General features: G+C 40.4%; 1 protein-coding gene across 3 annotated transcripts in view; it reads left to right on the forward strand.

Annotated features, from left to right (window-relative positions):
- TMCC3 (transmembrane and coiled-coil domain family 3) overlaps window positions 1–6000 on the forward strand; it is a 329048-nt gene that overhangs the window by 109002 nt on the left and 214046 nt on the right. The window lies entirely within an intron of this gene.

The following is a 6000-nucleotide window of genomic DNA, read 5'->3' on the forward strand; positions in this document are numbered from 1 at the left end:
GTCTGTGTGTCCATCCCTGACCGAATCAGCTCTCAGAGAGCTCAGCAACCCCTGGCCTCAGAGACCCCCTCCCTCTGTGGCTGCACAAAAATACTTGCTCTCAGAAATACTGCTAATTAATACTCTCCCTTTGTCCATGTGAGGAAAAGGCAAAGGCAATGCCAGTTAGAGAACAAGGCTCCTTCCAGGATCCAAAAGGAATGAAGCAGTAATAACAATAAGTAATGAGTAACGAGAGAGGTGACAACTGAAATGACAGGGTATCAGGCAGAAGTGTCCATTTGACCTGGCTTGTAAGTGTTTGTGGAATCTGGTGCTTTTGGAAAATTGCCTGGCCCCTTCAGAGTTTTCACAGGGATCAAAGGCTTTGTTCCCTCTGATCGTGTTTTTAAAGCATTTAGTTGGAAACTGTCCCTTTCATGCAGGTTGATCAAAAGGCAGCATGTGCTGTTAGATCAGGAATCAGCCAGCAGCCTTTATCTGTTGGGAGTCTTTATATATGTTCTGGGTATTTCTAAGGTTCTGGCCCTTCTGAAAGCTTCCTCAAGACACGGGGACACTTAAAAATTATGTTTAAGATATAACATATGGTATTTGCTTTAAAATGCTCCGACACACACACCCAGCATTTGGAAGGATATGAAATAAGAAGTGATGGATATATGGGGTTCTTTATACTATTCCTTTACCTTGTTAATTTGAAAGTTTTCATAAGAAAAAAATCTTAAATAGCATTTAAGAGACTTACTGGAAATGTGAAAAGCCCTCCATGACAATACACCCTCTGATACCTTTGGGGTCCTTGGACCCCAGAGTTCAGTGGAGTAGGAGCTGACAGGCCAGAGGAAGCAGAGATGCCTGGAGGTGGCAGCTGTCAGTGGAGATTAGGCTTCCCTCGGCTTTGGGAGTGATTTCAAGAACTGTAGACTTACCAGCTCCCCACAACAGTTACTTCATCCATTGCTTTCCATCATGGTCTCTGATTGTTCGGTTAGAGGTTAGGAAACTGTTAGCTTGTTTGTTCATTCATTCTTCAGCAAATACTGACTGAGCATTGTTCTAAAAGCTTAGGATGTTCTTAAAAGCAGTGAGGTTTATGCTCAAGTTGAGGATACGTTCCACTGTGGGGAGAGTGATGATTAACATGTACACATATAGGGTCGCCTGGGTGGCTCAGTCACTTAAGCATCTGACTCTTGATTTTGGCCCAGATCATGATCTCACAGTTCATGGCTCTAACCCTGTGTCGGGCTCCATGCTGACAGCACAGAGCTTGCTTGGGATCTCTCTCTTTCTCTCTGCCCCTCCCCTGGTTGTGCTCTCCTTCTCTCTCAAAATAAATAAATAAACATTAGAAAAAAAAAAAAAACCCACACATACACATATAAATGAACATGACCATTTCCAGTGGGCGTGAGTGCCACGACAACCCTTACTCAGGACCTTGTGAAAGTCAGGGAAGACACCCGAGCTACTTTATTTTGGGGGACGACCCCGCTGACTGAGGTGCAATTTGAGGTGAGTCAAGAATGACAAGAAAGAGCCAGCTGGTGATACCCAAGGGGAACAGCTTTCCCAACAGGAAGTGCGGAGAAGGGAAGGCAACCTTGACATGGTTGGTAAAACAGAATGTGAGCACCCTGAAGGTGAGGCGTGGGCCCTGTCTTTGGTAGCGTTCGTTTTCTCTCACTCCCTTTCTCCTTATTCTCTTTAAAATTCGTGTGTTCCCCATAGATCAGTTTCTCTTTCTGGGTTCCATTTTCCACTGTTTGTCTTTGTGGGTTGTCCCTGAGCCCCCTGCCCACCATGTTCTACATTGACTTTTGGTCGGGGGGCCCTAAGCTCCTGAAAGGAGAGCATGCTCACAGCAGTGGGGAAGATGTGAGGGGCTCCCCACTGGCAGCCGCGTTGTCCTCGCTTCATAGATAAAGGGCAAGTCAGAAGTCAGCCGGCCCAGTCCTTTAAAGCCCACATTCAGATCTCTCATTTTTCACAGGTTGAATCAGAGATGTTAGTTGTGAAGGGAACCTTAGATGTTATGTGGTAGTGAGGTGTATTTTGGGGGGGAGGGGTGATTTTTAATTTTAAAAGATGACTGTTCCCCATATTGAGTTGAAAAGCAAGACTACTCCTTACGTGCTGCTGGTTAGAGTACACATTGGTGTTGTATATGCCTTTTGACCAGGAAATTCCATCTCTAGGAGTTTATTCTAAGAGACTATCAGCTTTGTGTGCAAAGGCTTGTCCGTAAAAATCTTCGTCATTGTGTTAAATGGGAAATGATCTACATGTTGAACCATAGAAAGGTGGTTAAATGAATTGTGGTTCGTCTTTGCTAGAATACTGCATAGTCATTTAAAATGATACTGTAGAGTAAGTTTAATTGTATGGGAAGCTGTTTATATTTTATGTCAGGAATACTTTTGACCACACTTAGTAAAAAAACAGTTATTTTCAGTGGGTGAGTTAAGTAGGGATTTATTTTTCTCACATAACAAGAAGTTGGAATGTAGTCAGCTACTGGCATTGGTTCAGTGGTTAAGCAACATCATCCCTGAAGTATCTGTGAACTTTTTTTTTTTTACGATTTTATTTTTTTGAGTAATCTCTATACCCAATGTGGGGCTTGGACTCAACCCCGAGATCAAGAGTCAAGTGCTGTACCAATTGAGTCAGCCAGGTGCCCCTCTGAGAATTTTCTAATGCTTGACAGATACCTCATGGTCACAAGAGGGCTGCTTCAGCTTCAGGCATTGAGTCCACCTCTAGAGCAGAGAAGGTGTGGAGGTGATAACTGCTATATCTACCTTTTTTTAAATTTACTTTTTTATTTTTTTAAATTTACATCCAAATTAGTTAGCATACAGTGAAACAATGATTTCAGGAGTAGATTCCTTAATGCCTCTTACCCATTTAGCCCATCCCCCCTCCCACAACCCCTGCAGTAACCCTCAGTTTTTACTCCATATTTATGAGTCTCTTCTGTTTTGTCCCCCTCCCTGTTTTTATATTATTTTTGTTTCCCTTCCTTTGTGTTCATCTGCTCTGTGTCTTAAAGTCCTCATATGAGTGAAGTCATATTATATGTCTTTTTCTGACTGACTAATTTCGCTCAGCATAATACCGTCTAGTTCCATCCACATAGTTGCAAATGGCAAGATTTCATTCTTTTTGACTGTCAAATAATACTCCATTGTATATATATGCCACATCTTCTTTATCTATTTATCCATCAGTGGATATTTGAGCTCTTTCCACACCTTGGCTATTGTTGATAGTGCTGCTATAAACATTGGGGTGCATGTGCCCCTTCGAAACAGCATACCTGTATCCCTTGGATAAATACTTAGTAGTGCAATTGCTGGGTCATAGGGTAGTTCTATTTTTAGCTTTTTGAGGAACCCTGTACTGTTTTCCAGAGTGGCTGCACCAGTTTGCATTCCCACCAACAATGCAAAAGAGATCCTCTTTCTCTGCATCCTCACTAACATCTGTCGTTGCCTGAGTTGTTAATGTTAGCCATTCTGACAGGTGTGAGGTGGTATCTCATTGTGGTTTTGATTTGTATTTCCCTGATGATGGCCATCTGGATGTCTTCTTTGGAGAAGTGTCTATTCATGTCTTTTGCCCATTTCTTCCCTGGATTATTTGTTTTTTGGGTGTTGAGTTTGATTAAGTTCTTTATAGATTTTGCGTATTAAGCCTTTATCTGATATGTCATTTGCAACTATCTTCTCCCATTCCGTCGGTTGTCTTTTAGTTTTGCTGATTGTTTCCTTCACTGTGCAGAAGCTTTTTATTTTGATGAGGTCCCAATAGTTCATTTTTGCTTTTGTTTCCCTTGCCTCCGGAGACGTGTTAAGTAAGAAGTAGCTGTGGCCAAGATCAGAGAGGTTTTTGCCTGCTTTCTCCTTGAGGATTTTGATGGCTTCCTGTCTTACATTGAGGTCTTTCATCCATTTTGAGTTTATTTTTGTGTATGGTGTAAGAAAGTGGTCCAGGTTCATTCATCTGCATGTCGCTGTCCGGTTTTCCCAGCGCCACTTGCTGAAGAGACTGTCTTTATTCCATTGGATATTCTTTCCTGCTTTGTCAAAGATTAGTTGGCCATATGTTTGTGGGTCCATTTCTGGATTCTCTATTCTGTTCCATTATCGGGGTGTCTGTTCTTGTGCCAGTACCATACTGTCTTGATGATTATAGCTTTGTAGTATAGCTTGAAGTCTGGGATTGTGATGCCTCCTGCTTTGGTTTTCTTTTTCAAGATTGCTTTGGCTATTCGGGGTCTTTTCTGATTCCATACAGATTTTAGGATTATTTGTTCTAGCTCTGTGAAGAATGCTGGTATTATTTCGATAGGGATTGTATTGAATATGTAGATTGCTTTGGGTAGTATTGACATTTTAACAATATTTGTTCTTCCTATCCAGGAGCATGGAATCTTTTTCCATTTTTTTGTGTCTTCTTCCATTTCTTTCATAAGCTTTCTATAGTTTTCAGTGTATAGATTTTTCACCTCTTTGGTTAGATTTATTTCTAGGTATTTTATAGTTTTTGGTGCAATTGTAAATGGGATCAATTCCTTGATTTCTCTGTCGCTTCATTGTTGGTGTATAGGAATGCAACCGATTTCTGTGCATTGATTTTATATCCTGCAACTTTGCTGAATTCATGAGTCAATTCTAGCAGTTTTTTGGTGGAATCTTTTGGGTTTTCCATATAGAGGATCATGTCATCTGTGAAGAGTGAAAGTTTGACCTCCTCCTGGCCGATTTGGATGCCTTTTATTTCTTTGTGTTGTCGGTAGAGGCTAAGACTTCCAATACTATGTTGAATAACAGTGGCGAGAGTGGACATCCCTGTGTTGTCCCTGACTTCAGGGGGAAAGCTTTCAGTTTTTCCCCATTGAGGATGATATTAGCGTTGGGTCATTCATATATGGCTTTTATGATCTTGAGGTATGCTCCTTCTCTCCCTACTTTCTTGGGAGTTTTTATCAAGAAAGGATGCTGTATTTTGTCATATGCTTTCTCTGCATCTATTGAGAGGATCATATGGTTCTTGTCCTTTCTTTTATTGATGGGATGAATCACATTAATTGTTCTATGGATATTGAACCTGCCCTACATCCCAGGTATAAATCCCACTTGGTCGTGGTGAATAATTTTTTTTAATGTATTGTTGGATCCAGTTGGCTAATATCTTGTTGAGGATTTTTGCATCCATGTTCATCAGGGAAATTGGTCTGTAGTTCTCCTTTTTAGTGGGGTCTCTGTCTGGTTTTGAAATCAAGGTAATGCTGGCTTCATAGAAAGAATTTGGAAGTTTTCCTTTCATTTCTATTTTTTGGAACAGTTTCAAGAGAATAGGTGTTAACTCTTCCTTAAATGTTTGGTAGAATTCCCCTGGAAAGCCATCTGACCCTGGACTCTTGTTTTTTTGGCAGATTTTTGGTTACTAATTTGACTTCCTTACTGGTTATGGGTCAGTTCAAATTTTCTATTTCTTCCCGTTTCAGTTTTGGTAGTGTATATGTTTCTAGGAATTTGTCCATTTCTTCCAGATTACCCATTTTATTGACATATAATTGCTCATAATATTCTCTTATTATTGTTTTATTTCTGTTGTGTTGGTTGTGATCTCTCCTCTTTCATTCTTGATTTTATTTATTTGGGTCCTTTCCTTTTTCTTCTTGATCAAACTGGCTAGTGGTTTATTAATTTTGTTAATTCTTTGAGAGAACCAGCTTCTGGTTTCATTGATCTGTTCTACTGTTTTTTTTTTGTCGTTGTTGTTTTGAGAGCATTAATTTCTGCTCTGATCTTTATTTCCTGTCTTCTGCTGGTTTCGGGTTTTATTTGCTGTTCTTTTTCTAGCTCTTTAAGGTGTAAGGTTAGGTTGTGTATCTGAGATCTTTCTTCGTTCTTTAGGAAGCCCTGGATTGCTATATACTTTCCTCTTATGACCACCTTATGACCTCCTTATGACCTTCCTCTTATG

The sequence above is a fragment of the Herpailurus yagouaroundi genome, unplaced genomic scaffold, assembly GCF_014898765.1.
Source record: "Herpailurus yagouaroundi ecotype Mexico unplaced genomic scaffold, PumYag 182, whole genome shotgun sequence".
Taxonomy (NCBI): Eukaryota; Metazoa; Chordata; class Mammalia; order Carnivora; family Felidae; genus Herpailurus; species Herpailurus yagouaroundi.